The sequence below is a fragment of the Labrus mixtus genome, chromosome 19, assembly GCF_963584025.1.
Source record: "Labrus mixtus chromosome 19, fLabMix1.1, whole genome shotgun sequence".
NCBI classification, from domain to species: domain Eukaryota; kingdom Metazoa; phylum Chordata; class Actinopteri; order Labriformes; family Labridae; genus Labrus; species Labrus mixtus.
Window position 1 is genome coordinate 5991463 of NC_083630.1, and position 17661 is coordinate 6009123.

Genomic DNA, 17661 nt, shown 5'->3' on the forward strand with positions numbered 1-17661 from the left:
ACCTTTTGTTAATGTGTAAAAGACGGTTTAATTTTCTGTTCTTGCATACTAAAAAAGTAATTGATTAATCAATAATTTTAATTGTTACGAGCTCGTTATTTTTTTTTAATTATTCACATTAAAATAAAATACAAATTATATGGCAAAGGTAAATTTTAGAGCTTTGCACTTCCTCATTAAACATGTAAACTTAACTCTAGATAGATAGATAGATAGATAGATGGATAACATTGTACTTGAATGCTAAGTCAATATTGTTATTGTAGAATAAACTCCAGAACTTGAACTAATTCACAACTAAACACGAAGGCAAACAGAGGACAACAATGAAATGGTGCAAGCAACCCCTTAGTACACACACACATATACACACAAAGACACACACAAACACAAACTCTGTTATGTTTTCAATTTGGGTTGAAATGTAGACATTTTCCCTTGGTTGCATAACTGCCATCCGTATCGCCCCTCCCTTCAATTAAATGCTATTTCTCCCAAACAAAATGTCAGAATCATTCCACACAGGCTAGTTCAACAGTGATTTGTTCTGAAAGCTATGTGTCTTTCCCTGAGATGGTGTGTGCATTTATGTGTGTGTGAGTGTGTGTGTGTATATATGTGTGTCTGTCTGTCTGTTTGTGTGTCCTGACCTCAATTCTAACTGGGTTCACAAAGGGACGAGAGAAAAAAAAAGGTGCCTAAAAATACATTTAATTCACAATCAGCCCAACTGAGCTGAGAATGACAAATCCTTTTAGAACGCCCCACAGTGAGATGTGAGATTAGGAAACAAACACACACGCACACAGAAACACACTCATACATGCATGCATGAAGTGCAGACTACACACCTGCATGGACACACAATGGAAGAGGTAAAACATAATCATCTGTGGATATTCAAAAAATGATTCAATGGCAAAATGATGTGATATGAGGAAAATGTATTTAAAGGCCTGAAAACACTCGAAACATTTTCATGGTGAAGTTTAACATTTGAATAACTAATTGAAATGAAACTTAAAAATTCTCACGAGTTCTTTTCTGATGAATATTTAGTTGTAGTTCTCTTCCAAAGGTATTCCTTGAATTTCTAGGATTTAACTGAATATTGCAGGTACATTTTTTGTATTGTTTTTATCTTAGAAGTTTCACTGACAAAGTCTAATAAATCAAAACAGCAAAGATTATTATGTGATAATGAATAAAACATACAGTGCAAAAAGGATTGATTTGATCCTTCTTTCTGACCATTTGACAGTTTATTTAAAGCAATAAAGCTGCAGCGACGAGGCGTTCATCTTTTCCATATCGCTCAGGCTCTCTCTGCTCAAGTCCACTGGCTGAGAGAGATTCCAAGATGGCGGCACACCTGTCATGGAGGTGGATTGTCGTGATTATGTATGGAGATCACCTCAAGGCCTCTGTGAGCCACGGAGAGCATGCACACCTCCAGTTGCGAGTTCAATGCCGGTCAAAAGCCTGTCGTTTTAAAACCACTGACTGCCCCCTCCGAAAAGAAAGGGTAAACCTTAGCAGTGTCTCCATTCTCTCTCTCTCTCTCTCGCTTCCTTTCTCTTTCTCTCCATTGCCCTCTCTCTCTGTCTCACTCTCTCTCGCCCCCTCTCTCACATCAGAGGCGCTGAAATGCACCCCAGGGCCAAATCGCACAGAACAACCCCTCTGAGCCAGAGAAAAAAGCTGGAATCCGTTTGCCCTGATATTTCACCAGCACCAGCCAGGAGCGAGTAGAGAGGGGAAAGACAGAGAGAGAGAGAGAGAGAGAGAGAGAGAGAGTGAGACTGGGGCTAGAGAAAAAGGGATAGATGGGAAAACGGCAGACCAGGGCTGTATTTATTGGGGGTGTGAGTGCCGCGCTGTAGGCTGTGGGATGGTCGGGGAGAGTGCAAGGTGTTGCTGTTAGGTGTGGTTGAGGTTTTACAGAAAGGAAGAGCATGCATAGATAGGATGGTGGAGAAGGAGGAGGAGAAAAAAAAAAGAGGGAGAGATGGAAGGATTGGTCATGCGCAAGGTAAGAGAGAGGCTTTGTTTGATTGTATGTGGGAGGGGGGTAGAGGTGGGGATGGGAGGGAGGGGGCTGAAGCTGTCGTCTGTGGGGTTATTATTATTGCAGGCAATCTTTGTGTGTACGTGTGTGTTTGTGTGTGTGTGTGTGTGTGTGTGTGTGTGTGTGTGTGTGTGTGTGTGCCTAAGAAGGAGAAGCAGAGATGGGGAGATATGAGATTCAGCTGCGGGGTCATTATTTTTTTCTGACGCATGTCATGGGGCTAAGAGAAGGCCCGGAGTCACATGACGTGTGACATCACTAATGATGCAGGCCCATTTACATGCCTAACTAGAATTTGTGCAGCAGGTACCGGCTGAAGCAGTGACTTGGGATTTTTTTTTTTTGCCACCTATTGATGTATTGATTTGAGTGTTAGGGTTGTACTCAAAAACAGTATGTGACATCCGACGCACACATAAACACATGCGAACACAGGCAGGCCTTAAGCATTAACATATCTCCCAATATCTCAATAATAATGCCAAGAGTTATAGGCTAGACTAAGAGGCAGGTGATATGGAGAGAGAGGAAAAAAAGGCAGAGAACATAAAAGGATATAGGGTTTAAATGAAAGCCAGATTAGAAAAGAAGAGTAGGAGAGAGGAGCATTTTTTCGCCATTTCACCCAGTTTAATAGGAGGGACAGTTAATGGGCCTTTTTTATCGGGCGCAGGCATCAATCAAGAGGTGTCAGGCGGCCGCTGAATCTAGGCTGTGGTCCTCTTCACAGATGACTGATTAGCAAGCCAAAATCACCAGATCCATCTTCCGGCGGTCACTTTTATTACAGTCATTTTTAAAGTGACAGCAACCTGCCTTGTCTCACAACACTGGCCACCGCATATATATTCTCATCTTCTCTCTCTGCATCCGTCTTCCTCTCTCGTTCTGTCGCTGGGTATTTGGTCGGTCACTCTTCTGTTATTTCTTCAACCCCCCCCCCCACCCCTCCAGATTTCTGCTTCTTCTTTTAACTACTTTTATCTGACTTTCTTTCTGTCTCTCTCTCTCTCTCCACCCCACTGTTGGCGCTCCACGCAGTCTCTCACTCTGCCGGGCAGGTTGAGGGGAAGCAGGGTCAGGGAGGTGTGGAGAAAGACAGGGGGGGAGAGAGAGAAGAAAATAAGACCCCCTCCTCTTCCATTGTCTGAAGGGTGGGTTCTGAATCCCTATATCGTTCGCTCTCCAGAAATGGCGAGAGATTCGTTTCGCACAGTTCCCCCCGCTGTCTTACATTGGAGGAGGAATTCTCCATTCCCGGGCGCAAGATGAATGTAAATGAAACAGTTTCGTCTTGGAGTGTGTTGGTCACAGCTGCATTTACATGGCGGCATTTTGAGAAACAGACAGGGTGACATTAAAGTTGGAAGCCGGGGAGTGTTAAAATGCATTTTTGGGGCCAGGATGTAATAATACATTTCTGGGGAAAAGGGGTGTCTTTGGGGTAGAAATTTTGTTTAGGAGCTTGTCAGTCACATTTCTCATCCCTTTCCTGCCTCAGTTTACTTACAGGCTGCGTTCAAAATAAATCACTGCATCAAATAATCATCGTGCAATCATTCAAAATGGCAGCTGAGTTGTGTTTACCCAATGGTTTGCATACATGTGTGTTTGTGAGTGTGTTTGTATGTGTGTGTGTGTGTGTGTGTGTGTGTGTGTGTGTGAGAGTGAGTGAGTGAGTGAGTGAGGCCAGGCTCTAAAGAGCACTCCTGTGTCTTGGCAGGAGATATGCTAATCGCAACTGACATCAATCTGAAAAACATCAGCCGGAGTAACATGTGTCTAAGATTACATTTACAACCTTCTGAGCAAAGAGGGACAGCGCGCACAAACACACACACATAAACACACACACACAGCAAAGGAAAAGTGGGTCAGGTAAAACAAGCAAACGTATTTCAGAGACAGCCTGCCATTTGCGATGTCCTCAAAAAGCAACTGATTGAACAGCTTGTCGAAACATTAAGGCTCAAATTTGAAAGCTTTGGAGTCGTCTTAAACACAGGAAGGATTATTCTATTAAACAAATGTGTCCTTTGTTTTTTTACTGCCCGCTTAAATACTGAAAGCTTTTTAATACGTAGACACAAAAAAGCAATTACTTAGACGTTTAAAGTTAAGGTTATGGGTTCCTTTCTTTTTTTTTTTTTTTAAAGAAGAGTTGGAAGGAAAACTTCCTTTTTTTTCTAGGCTGTGATATACATTAGAAGACAACCTGGGTCACATTTTACAGTGAAGCACCTGAACATCAGAGAGACTCAGGCGGGTGTAAAATATGTGTCCTGCAAAAAAAACCATTTGGATAGGGCCGTTAGATCTGTGTGTGTGTGTGTGTGTGTGTGTTGAGGGGGCAGAAAGACAGATACATACACGCAGGAAATCATAGTAATGATGCTAGCAGCTGTGGCTTGCTAAGTGAACACATACGACTGTAGATATACTGGATCCGTCATCCTCTCAGCTTGGGATCCCGTGTGTGTGTGTGTGTGTGTGTGTGTTTAAAAGAAAAAGGCTTAAATTTATCCACATTATAAACTTTGAAAACAAAAATAGTATGTACACACTAAAACACTCAGAATTCAGATTCACTTCTCCCCAGAGAAAAGAAAAATGTTGGCACCCAAACTAAGTCAATGATTAGCGTCTTCCTCAATCTTCCTCAACACACACTTTCAGTCTATCTAGAGGGCAGCGGGGCACTCAGGGCTCTGACAGCGTATTCGTCCCGAACGTCCACCGAAAAAAGATCGCTGCAGTATTATACGCTAGAAACGTTTGATGACAAGCAGTAACTAGCGTGAAATTCTCACTAGATTAAATGTCCAAGGAGTTGTATTCCCATCCGGCAAAAATACACACATCCTTGCATGTGCATGTGCGCACACACACACACACACACACACACACACACAAGCTGTAAACCTCGGTTGGGGTATACCCCTCAGCAGGGGAAAGGAACAGGAAACACATATAAATCCTGGGATGCACACACACACACATGGACATAAAGAACACTATTGCACATACATAATCCCATGCACACACACTGACAAGAGTAGACACACATACAGCTATATAAATACATGCACAAGTCGACATAAAGAAACTTACTCACAGGCGTTTAGACCGGAGACACACCGGGGGGCAAATCATAGCAGGAGACTTGTAGCGTGTTTGGCTGATTACCAGTCGAGCAAATAGCAGAGAGAGCATGCTCAAACTGCCACCTCCATCCTCCTACACACTCAAACACACACCTGTTTCTTTGTTGGTTAGTCAATGAGCTGATTATTCCAATTATTCAAAGTTTCTCATTTATTTTCTTTAAATTTTTTAAACATGTTTTCGAGGGCTATTTTCTGTCTTGGACTGAAGAAAAGAAGTGTAGGACGGAGCACAATAATCAGATTGGGATTCAAAGGTGCAAAATTACAGTCGGACAGGTAACAGGAAAGTAGAGCAAGTGAGTGAGTGTGTGTGTGTGTGTGTGTGTGTGTGGGGGGGGGGGGGATAAAGGGGTGTTAATATTTAGGCTAATGATTGAAATGAGATAGAGTACCTGCATTTGAATCTGATTGTAGCCTATGTAACGCAGATTTTTGAAGCTAATACTATCCAATACCCCCTCTGTCTCTGCCGTTGAGCCGTGGGTGACAGGTGAGAATTGAAGTGCAGAAAGAAAGCTGTGACCGAGCGAGGGGTAAGATGAGCCAGAGAGAAAGAAGAGAAATGAGCTGCACCTATATATTTCTTTCACACTGTCGAGCTCTTCTGCATGCGAGACCCGATAAGACCTGAAGACTTTGCGAATGGGGACATGGGACGGTAGAGCTAGCTTAAAATATTTGCAGGCTAGTTTTTGGAAGCCTTGCTAGCTCGTCTAATTGTACCAAAGAAGAGAGAGTGAATATAAGACAGAAATGTTTCAACTTGTTCTTACACTTAACTTGTGCAAACTAAACACTAAGGTAACAGTATTTCCAACAATGTCTCACACCACCTGATGGTAAACATGCTAGCAGATAAGCTAGGTTGCATTCATGCTAGCTCAGCCATCCCATTAATCAAGTGTGTCTCACTTGTCGTGTTGCAACAGTTCACAGATAAGAACATACAGGATATTGTTTTTTTTCTGTATTTTTAGCTTTAAATAACTTTTTTTTGCATCATGTTCACCGTAGATATCTCAAAAGCATAGAAAGAAAGCAAGAAAACGGTCTTACAAAAAAACAAATTGACATTTTTAATAAAGTAATTTGACAGAATTTTTGAATATTTTGTGTTTAAATGTCAATAATGAGTCATTTTCAAATACCTGACTTGGTTAATTTATATAAATGACACACACAGTACAGTTTGATTAGTTTGAAAAATCGAGAGTGAAAAAAAAAGCATCCATTTAATTTAGTTTGAAGAACACTCATAACAATGTATTCATCATGATCATTCAATAAAAGCCTTTTTGAAAATCCACCACACCCGAGGCATTTTCATATTATGCAGTACGTAATGCCTGCTGGTTCTTATGCAAGGCTTCCTGCTGTTCTCATGCTTTGAAAGTCAAGGCGGAGTGCAGGGAGGTCAGGCAGAGGTAAGCCTAAATAAAGTCTCTAACTGGGCCGCTTTACAAGCCTTATAGTTAAAGATATTGATTCAGTCGTAAAAAAAAAAGCAACATTCTGCTTAGCGAAGAGAAAGTTACAGTTTACAGCTTGTATGTTCATATCATCTCCTGGCATGTGTTTCCCTTACCACAGTTATGTGCCATAATTACATTAGACTTATGACCTTTCAGAGGAGCGGGACGGGGCAAAAAAAAAAAAGAAGAAAATTCCTTGAACTTCTTAATTCAATCCGTTTCAAACAAGAGAGGCCGATTTTGGGAGAGGAGGAGGAGGAGGCTGCACACATAACGTATTACAAGGAGAAGTGGTGCCAGCTAAAGCTCGGCCCTGTTTTTTATTTTCACTTCATATTCTTCAATGAAAGGTTCTTTTGTTGTCTACTGGCTGATTGACTTTAATGAGAAACATTCCATTGTACCAAACGCTGGTTTTACGAACTGAACTTTGTGTTCCTCTGACTTGTTTTCAAATTAGATTCAAAATAAAGGGGACACGGCGGCAGAGGCTGTTTTGGATCACAGCAAACATGACATGCACATGCACACAAGCATACCCAAGACATTCATCCAAACACACACCATAATGCATTAATCCCTTATCCTGCGCACTCCAAACGGTGTTATCGGCTGTAAAGAGAATTCAGAAAGCGTGACTATGTCAGAAAAAAGGAGGAACAGAAATATTTAGAGAAGAAAAGGGAGGGTTGAGAGGACATGATACAGGGTTTTGTTCTAACTATGCAACAGTATTCAACTTCTCACAGTATGAAACATGGTTCTGTTATAAGGCCGCAAGTTTGTGTGTGTGTGTGTGTGCGCGCAGGCGTGTGTGTGTGTGTCGTATTGACAAACTCAGCCCTTGATCTGTGAAGAGGAGGTGATGGTTGTCTTAAGAGTTGCTTGTGCTCAAATTGTGTAGATTTAACCACTGGAAACAATCATGTTGTGTGTGTATGTGTGTGTGTGTGTGTGTGTGTGTGTGTGCAGATAGAGCTACTGAAAGCAATTCCTCAGAATAACCGGTGAGTTGGACTACCTGCTGGCATGAGCTAAGCTGTAGATCGATAACAAGTGTTAGTACGTGTGCGTCTGTATATGTGAAAGTGTTTGTCGTGTGTGTGTGTGTGTGTGTGTGTGTGTGTGTGTGTGTGTGTGTGTGTGTGTGTGTGTGTGTGTGTGTGTGTGTGTGTTGTGGGTGGGCGTGGATGTGCATATGTGTGTGCTGAGGCATCATACAGTTACTGGAACACTTACTATATTTGGCTCCCTTCAATGCAACATCAGGTTTTTATGAAAGCAATCCATCTGAATCGCGGCAATAAATTTCCGTCAGCTGACAATTTCTTAAGTGAGACTAACAAGTGTTTCGAAATTCTTTATAAAATTACATCTCGGCTCGAACAGATTAGACGTTAGAAACAACATTTAGGTCAATAATACAGTTTGGAAAACACATTGGATCAATACACGCACAGGCGCGCACACAAACGCTGATTCAGTTGCCATGGTGTCTATGCTTTTTGCATGTTGCTGTCACATCGGTGACGTGTGTGTCATGTGCGGAAGGGCATGGTGACCGAGGCAGCCGGCAGCCTTTCCTCTGGGGTGACACGTCCATTACGCTCCAGCATCAGGGGACAGGCGGCGTCAGAGGCCCTGGTTCAACCTACAACAGCCTCTGACAGCCTCCCTGGCGCTAGTCTGCAAAATGTTGCAAATCTAGTGCAACTAAAAAAGACTTCAGCATATGTTCCAACACAGGATTTCAATAGGTTTGATGGGTGCTACGTTCATGAAACATGCAGAAGGCCTCGGAAACCTTCAAACTATTGGCCTTTTCTTTTGGCTGGTAGCTGCCAAGATCAGCCGCAGGCAAATTAAATGCACAGCCATATGATATTATAGTATAAATTATAGGATATTAGGCTGTGATCAGATAGGACAGCTGAGTGAACGCTGCAAGTGCAGCCAAGCAGCTTGACATCCAGCTCTATCCATGTCTGTTGGCTGGTCTGATCCGATTGGTGCTCAGCCTAATCAATGCATCTGGCGGCGAGGTTACATTTGCAGCGATTGAGAAAGACTTGGACTAAAACAACTTGTGTATAAATGGTTTGAGTTGCTTTCGGATCACCAAATAATTTTCACATTTTTCAAATAAGTAATGTTCAACATTGCAAAGATGTAGTTCTTATATGCATTCTTGATTCAGTAAATTATACATTAACACACAACTCCAATGTTTAAACATAGAAAACTCACAAAGTAGGATTGAAAAATGCTGCTGTGGCATAAAGACACGCTGCAGCACAGACCACAGGTAGAGATAGCTAAAGGGTCCCATCACACTGTAAAACAGTCAGTCAGATTTCCAAGGTCATAGCCAGTGGTGTAGTGCAGGGTATACGCAGGTATGTACCCACTTATTTTTCAGTCTCCACAGGGTATACTTACTTCTAAAGCTCCTCTGATTCACACCAATGATTGATTGACAATAGTCAGTCCTATGCTGCAATTTTTTTCCTAGGATGGGATGACCCTCACTACTCTGTCTCTAATGCACACTAACTAAATACTCAAGAGTAGTCTTACATGTCATATAACAGAGGCTGGTTATACTCTGCTGGATGGGGCACTTAAAATAAAAAAAAAACATTAGGGGGAAAGATTAAGATTATACCGACTTCTTTAGGCACACCTACACCACTGGTCATAGAGAACACCACACTCCATACCATAATCACAGTCTGCAAAAAATAAGTAAAAGAAAAAAGTTGTGGATAATAGAAATGAACAGAAACAGATTTGGGGAGTTTTTTAATAAGAGTATGATACCGCACGATACACTATATTGTCACCTTGGGGATGTTTTGAAAGGATCAGTTTGAAACTGTAAGTTTCTGTTATCCAAGTGAGACTCTGTGTTGGTTTTATCTTTCAAACTTCTGTCACTAACTACCTTGTGGAAAAAAGTTAATTACGACAGGATACAATTTTTAATGACGCCTAAACCATCCATCACTATATTTGGAGGAAATGTACACATTCTGCCACAGAACAACTGAAACCCAAAACAGAAGGGAGTCTGCATGTTTGGAAAAAACATTTAGCATAAAGTGATGAAGCGTGTAGTAACGTGCAGAGAATGAAAACATGCATACTTTAAAGTTGGGCAGACATACAGTGTGTTGTGTGTTTACAATTTCACATCCCATTCCACAAAACATTCACAACATAATTCCACTGGTATGTATTTATTCAAAGAAAAAGAACCCAACATTTTAACTTCAGCAAGATGTTGCCACATTATTACAGCTACATAAAATAAACTGCCCAAAAAAACAGAAGAGAAAGAGATTAAAACATCTCTAACTTTCTCCCCCATGTTAGGTTGTTAGTATTCTGGTTGATATGTCTGGCCTGACACTAAACATAATCACTGCCTGAAAACAAGGGGCGAAAGAGTGTTGAAGCCCTTTTTGATGTAGGCTGCAGCTTGGAGTCAGTAATGAGGATGTTGATTTTGTTGTGATTATAGAATTGCTGGTCTGTTTGTTGATATTTCTCAGCTGTGGCCTTCCCTCCCGCTGAGCAACATGGACACCAACTGCCAACTTGTGAATTAAAATTACGTACCATCCAATTAGTCACACAGCTCGTGTTCAGAACAGAAAATGTTCAGCACAATAACATATCAAATTCGGACTTCCTAGGCGAAGACCTTGCAGCTGCTTGTGAGATACAGATTTAATAAAGGAACAGTGAAAGATGCAGTCGTACCGCCATCTATAGTTAGAATCTTTTACAGAAGGTGCAAGGAATAAGCTGGGGGGGAAAAAAGTAAATTTAACCTTTCATTCTCCATACCCAAACCTACCCTTAGTGGACTCTGCTGTGACCTTATAGCAACTTTAGAGGATCATACACATACACATAAGTCCATTTACTGTCTACAAACTCAAAAGAAGCAAAAACACCAGCAGCAATCTCTCGCACACGCCGTGGATTTCAAGAAGCACTCAAAAAGCAGCAGAAACAACTCATACACCCTCAAAACCCTCTTAGTAAAAATGCTAAAAATCTGAGCACTCCCATTATACATAATTTAGGGGAATCTATATTCATAGAAGTGCGGGGCGTGTTGTGCTCAATGAGGTAAAACGCCCCTGTGTGGCTAATGGAATGGCCTGAGTTGCGTGATTGAGTGAAATGTGCTGGAAAGATTGGAAGGAATTTTAGTGCAGATAAATAAAGAGGAGATTCTGCTTTTTACTGGGAGTCAGCGTTAATGCAGCATCTCCCCAGGTGATCAACACATTCAAATGGAGAGATGGGAAAAGATGGAGGGAGAGAGTGATGGAGCAGACAAAGAGGGGAAGAGAGGGAGAGACAGATTGACACAGAGAGATAAGAGAGAGAGAGAGAGAGAGAGGACACTTTAAGAAATAGCCTGCCTCGATACTACTCCACATGCACAAGGGCCATAGCATAGCGTCTCATATATCATCATAATGTTACCATTGGAAGGTTCAAAGGAAGAAGAAAAAAAAAAAAAAAGGGTAGTGAAAAAAATTGGTCTTCGCAAATTCAAAGTCAAAATAACCAAGGGACATTATGAAGCTTCTACAGTAGATGACTTGAGAAGGCCAGGCCTGTCACGAGCATTTTTTTCTCCTTTTTTCTTCTTCTTACCTTCCATAATTTTACGTCAAATGCGAGCGGGCAGCTCCTTTCTTTTCACCTCCCACTCTCCACATCCATTACCTTTGGAGAGATGCAAAGTGAACATTTCAATTGGATTGCAATGGCCAGTTAGCGCTGCTTTGATCCCCACTCTGCTCTTTGAGGGCTCCATTGTTCCTGATTTGCTGGCTTGATTTGCCTGCCTGTGGATAATGGCCGAGGAGCCGCAGTCTGGCCTTCTCCCATCAACCTATTTCTCCTTATCATGCCTCTGAAGCTCCAAACATATATGAATTACTGTTATATACTCTTATTGTATGGAGTCCCTCATCTTCAGCCCTTATACAAAGCCGTCTGGGATGCACTGTATGTAGAGATACTACCTTTTAAACTACAGCCTGCAGTACTGACTCAGGCATTCAATCCTAGTTTGAACCTACACAAAACATATGGGTGTAAATTCCCAAGATACCCTGCACTGGTGCTGGTAATACTAAGAAGTGGCAGTTACAATTTTGTTGGGCCAAAGAGTCCTTTCTCCTCATCAATCAAACACCGACACCGCAAATTGGTGAAGAGGTGACTTTAAGCGTGCAGCAGGTTCTTCTTTATCTTTAAAATGTGTTCAGTTTGCTTTTCGCATCACCTTCAAAGAGTAAAGCTGAGTAAGACGTTATCCAAATGGTTTCCCCGTTCTTTCATAAAAGGCCTTTTTTTTTTTAATTCCAGTAGTCCTAATTTTAAAGATAATCACAAAGCAAAACTTGTGCTTATGACCACAGCTACAAGGCCTTCAAATATAAAATACTATTTGGAGATGTGGAGGCTTCTCACAGGTGTTTAATAAAGAGTGTACACTTTGTTAGTTCATTTATAGACAAGTCTAACAAGCCAAACCTTGTCAATCGATGCTATAATCTCTTTTGGTATTGATTCAGAATATTTAGGTTGTATACACTTGGGTACAATTCTGTTTTTTATTAATTTTAATACACCCATATATACAGGGTAAAAAGATCAATCATCCCCATGACTGAAAGTTTTTCTATATAATGTTAATATAGTCTGTTAAACAAACTCACTCTTATTTGTTTGAAGAAAAAAAAAACAGCTGTACAAAAAGTTCTTATCTCCTGTAGTGTAGATAACTGAATAATAAATTCAGCATCCCTTCCGCAGAGAAATCGATTTCATTTGTACGCAGGTAATATCTCCGTGCATTTATCCCGGAGCTTATAATTGACCAGCCTGGCTCTCATTTACACATTTGATTGCCTGTCTGAGACTTTAAAAACAGCGATTGATGAGGCCTTGCCTCTCTCTGATTCTCTGGCATCCCACCTTAAGATAACTCTACCACGCCGCGTGTAAAGACAGAGCGCAGACAGAATTTACTCCAGTGTCTGGTCTCCTCCCAGATACAAATGAACAATTTGTTTTCCATTTCTTTCCAAACCTTCATCTAAGCCTTTCTGCTTTGAAGTGGGGAGAGGAAAGGGAGGAGAAGGGTAGGACAGAGGGCTGGTAAAGGGAGGGGGAGGAGGGGGGGGGGGGGCTACAGATTGTACGATACTGTGTTTGTCTTCAAAGAGTTCCGACTTGCTTACAAATGCACCGGCGAGTACAACACCTTCAAGGTGAAATTGATAAATCTGGTGGTGAGCTCTTTCATGGCAATAATAAGCAGAATTTGAAGAAAGGGTGCACAGATTTTTTTCTTAGATGCAAATGTTGTCAAACACCACCAGGCGAAAGCTAAATTGAACTGTGCCAAGTAGATAAGAATATTTTTGAAAAAGGCACAGAGGTATATAATTACATTCATGAACAATATCAAGAGGGTCTGGCACAGCTTAATCAGGGCTGATATAGTGTTTTTGTGTGTGCTCAAAACACCCACTGTTTGCCCTTTGATCAGCACCTAAGTTGGCCATCCTCAATGAATTTCACTTTTCTGAAGTAGCCACAATGTTTCCCCCCTCTGCATATCAAACGCATGCTCTTATTGTAGTCATTCAGACAGGAGCTTTCCAGAGGCAGAGACTGAGCACAAACAAACAAGGCATGATGATGGAAAAAAAAAAAACAGAGAAAGACAAAGAGAAAAGGGAGAAAACTCATCAGTTGTCCATCTGGTGGATGACATCCTTTGTACCCTCCCTGTCATTTCTTTCTCATCTGCTAGAATGGACAGAATCTCCCCTCTCTTTCTCTGGGATGGCTGCTTCACAGAAGTCCCTGGAGACACCTTTTTCCCTCTGTCTCCTCTCTTTCTCTCTTCCTCTCAGTGGCTGCTATTTTCTTGAAACTTTATGAATTAGTTACAACCCTTTCTTCCTTCATCACCTTCTCTCTTACTCTCTCATCTCGGGCTGGACGCGAATTCAACACCTGCCTCTAGACAAACTGTCCGTCTCTCTGTCCATCTGTCTGTCTACTAACCAACCCCCCCCCCCTCTGTCTTTCTTTTTTCTTTTTTTTTCCTCGTCTGGCCCAAAGGCTCCCTGGAAAAAAATACAAGATGAAATTGAAAAAAAATTATATAGATATATTTTTCACGAAAAAAAGTTTGGGCTCTCGCATTCGTAAATGAAATGCAGCTGTGGATCGAATGGCCTCACAACTCCCCCGTCGTCCGCTCCCACCCTCCTGCTCCCCTCCCAAGATTGGGCAGACACAGGGGGTTTGGTGTGCATATGTGTGTGTGTCTGTCTGGCTGTGTGTCTATTTGTGTGTCCAACTCCTTTGTGACCGCTTTCCTGAACCCGAACCCTCCCCTTGCACGGAGGGAAATGGCGGACTGTGGCAACGACAGGGCAGTTTTACAGTGCACCGGGCTGAATGTTAAACTTATATTTAATGTATGACATTTCACACAAATCATCCGGCCACAGACATGACCCTGGGGTATTCCGCAGATTGCTTTTTCAGTGCCTCAGCAACTGTGGAATTATTCGTCCCAGAGAGAGAGAGAGAGAGAGAGAGAGAGAGAGAGAGAGAGAGAGAAGGGGGGGGGGGAGGGGGGGGGGCTTTGAGTTTGGCAAAATGATCGCCCTCTTGCTGCTCTGGCCATCCCAGACTGGAAGCTCTCTCTCTCTCTCTTTTCTCTGTGATATCATGATCGCAGGCCTGTGCCAAATTGAAAACATCTTGGCAGTCTGGAGGCTGTATGAAATAACCATATATTATGTGTAGTATAACACCCGATTGGATAGCAAAACAATTATGCTGTTTTGCAGTTTCAAAAGATTTTTTTTTTTTTTTTTTTGCCCCCCAAAACCCTCTGCTTGCTTCGTTTTATGTAAAAAAAAATCTTCAGAGGGGAGTGTGAAAATTATCTCAGATTTGTAAATTGGAGATGGATTTCAACCTCCTCCCAGAATCTGCCTTGATATGAATAAGTCTACAACACTTTACAGGGACATGTTCAAACCCTAGCATGTCCATCTGTACGGATTAAGAAAAAAGCTGTAAATATCTCATATTCTATTCCCCTCTGTGAGGCGTTTTTTTTAACACGATATGGAAATAGTGGCAACCACAATAAGAGTTCATGAATACACAGGGAGGAGGGCCTGAGCACCCCCCCTAAAAAACACTGCAGCGCTGAAAATAAACACAGGGCTGCTCTTTTACCGCTATGGCGAGCTTTTCAAATTGCAAGAAAACCATGCAGAGAAAAATTCAACATTTTCTTTCTTGTCAGCTCAGCGTTGCAAAACAGTGTATTTATACCGATGGCTCGTGCGCTCGGGTCATCCATTTTATCTGAGGGGACATTTTTCAACATTTAGGTGTAGATGTGAGAGGCGCGCTGTCCACTACATCAGCGTCACTCTCTCTTTTTCAAGGTTAGATGGTCGGGTAGGGAGTCTAAGAGCATTAGGGGGCAGCTACCTGACGCACTCACAAAAACACACCTAAACACACAAGGCTCATCATGCACATATGTATATACTAAACGAATATGGCTTGTTTTTTTTTAACCTAAAGCAGTGTGTAAACAAGCTAAGATAAGAGGATTTGAATCTCTGCATCTTGCCTAATTATGAAGAATAATTTGCTACAGCTCACACTGTCAGCAGTGTAAACATTAGGAGAGATATAAGAAGAAGACTACTAGCCACTGCACAGTCCCTCTTAACCACACACACACTTAAGGAGATGGTCAGTAGACAAGGCCCCCCAAAAAAATGTTCAGAAACAACTCCACTCAACTATATCGTTGTGCCTTCAAGCTAAGATTCAGCAAACATGAGACACAAGCGTGTGTTAGTCCAGCGTTCATGATAAACAGCTGAGATAAGAGGATTTGAATCTGTGTATTGTGTCTAATTATGAAGAATCATTTGATACAGCTAACAACGTCAGCATTGTAAACATTACAGAGAGATAAAAAAGACTATCATACACTGTGTTAGTCACACACACTCACACACACACACACACACACACACACACACACACACACACACACACACACACACACACACACAGAAATACACAAACAATCTAAGTCACATCCACAGTCAACAGCATAATTATCAGTTTCCCCTCAGGGTGTGAGGAAACCTGTTCCTAATTGGAAGCCAGTTGGGACTTTACATGGATTAAAATACACGAGGCTTCTGCTAAAACAAACAGAAAAACACACCCGCCCAATGAGCTTCCCCCCCACAAATTTTTTATTTACGTTAAATCTGGCATGATCCCCGTTGTCTCGCTACACACGGGTCAAGCGCAACAACACAAGTCTCCAAAGCACAATTACGCCGCTACTTTCTCCCTGTTTTGTATTCTGTTTTTCTTTATTTTTGTTCCATTTCCCTGACTTAAGCTGTTGTCTAATGGACAGCATCGTGACAGAAAGGAGTTTGGTATCAGATTGAAGCCGGTTGCCCTTTTTGCCAATTTGCGAGCAGCCTCCTCTGTACTTGTAAGATGGCCAATTAGCTGACTGTCTGACAGAGGCTCTCTGACTGTGGCTATTAAAACACACACTCTTAGGCGCACACAAGCACGCACACACATGTGCATCGCAAGTACGCAGACACACATGCATACACGCGTGCACACACACACACGCACACACACTGCAGTGCTGCCTCCGACTGTCCATCTCTATCTGCTGTTTTCACAAGAAGCGTGCCTAGACCTCACCCCTCACCTTCTCCTCACAATTAGGAAGACACACACACTTGCGCACACACGCACCTTCATTTTCCTCGCTGAAAGACGCTGTGCTCCCTGACCTCTTTCAAACCCCTCCCACCCCCACCTGTTCTCCTTCCCTCCCTACCCTCGTCTTCCTCTCCATGTTAAACCTCCTCTTCTTTAATCCACACTCCTCTTTTCTCTTCTTTCTTTACAACCTCTTCCTCTTTTCAAACTATCTGCTCTCGTCCTCCTCTCCATCTGACTCCATCTCTTTTGTTCGTCTCCTCTCCTTCTTCTTTAAACTCTTTTTTTACCAGACTTATTTAGATAACAAAACACTTTGGCTATAATTAACTTTCTTTTGAAATCCGGTTCACGCAATTGTAGGTGTGTTGGGCCTTCGATTTTGTCACTTTAAACAAATACTTAAACAGTTACTGATATTAGAAAAGATCAATTTTCTAATAATCAAAAAAAAAATTTTTGGGGGGGGGGTTCTTTTTGCTTTATTTTGTTTATCAAATCAATGTCTCATTAATTTGATTTGTGCCCAAAACTGCCGTCCACATACAATGACAGTGCAGGGATGCATGGTAAAATAAAATGAGCATGAGCATAAAAGCACAATGCTTTTAAATGTATACTATATGCATGGACACACAGCACATATGCATATATTAGCACACACATGTTGCTGATATGGACTAGCTTTATAACCACACATGCTGTTTTATTGTGGTAGCATTTGGCCCCCTATAAATAAAACTTTAAAAAGAGGCATACATTGCTTAGAAGTATTATCTTTATGTTATATGGGATCTTTTAGTCCTCTCTAGTGAAGGTGGATATTTTAAAAAATCCTAAAAAAAAAAAAAAAAAGAGCAATGACTAAATAAAATGAAGGCTTTCCAAAAAACCTGATAAACCACATATGGAGTATGGACACAGCAATACAAACACACATGCACCCTGGGGACCTCCCCCCTTGAATCCCAACCTTTATGCATCCCCCCCAACCCAAGCCGCCCCCCCCTCCCCACCCCTTCTCTCCTTGTCTTTGTTGTCCATCAGAGTGGTTTGTTTTAAGCCTCGGCTCCCGTCACCTCTCCCCCTGCATGGTCAAGTTCAA

At 41.8% G+C, this 17661-nt stretch overlaps 1 long non-coding RNA gene across 1 annotated transcript in view; it reads left to right on the forward strand.

Annotated features, from left to right (window-relative positions):
* Positions 1-1080: 1080 nt before the first annotated feature.
* LOC132994408 (uncharacterized) overlaps positions 1081-17661 on the forward strand; it is a 28187-nt gene continuing 11606 nt past the window's right edge. Inside the window, exon 1 of the long non-coding RNA XR_009676695.1 lies at positions 1081-2032. This is a non-coding gene — a long non-coding RNA (uncharacterized LOC132994408). The remainder of the gene's footprint in view (positions 2033-17661) is intronic.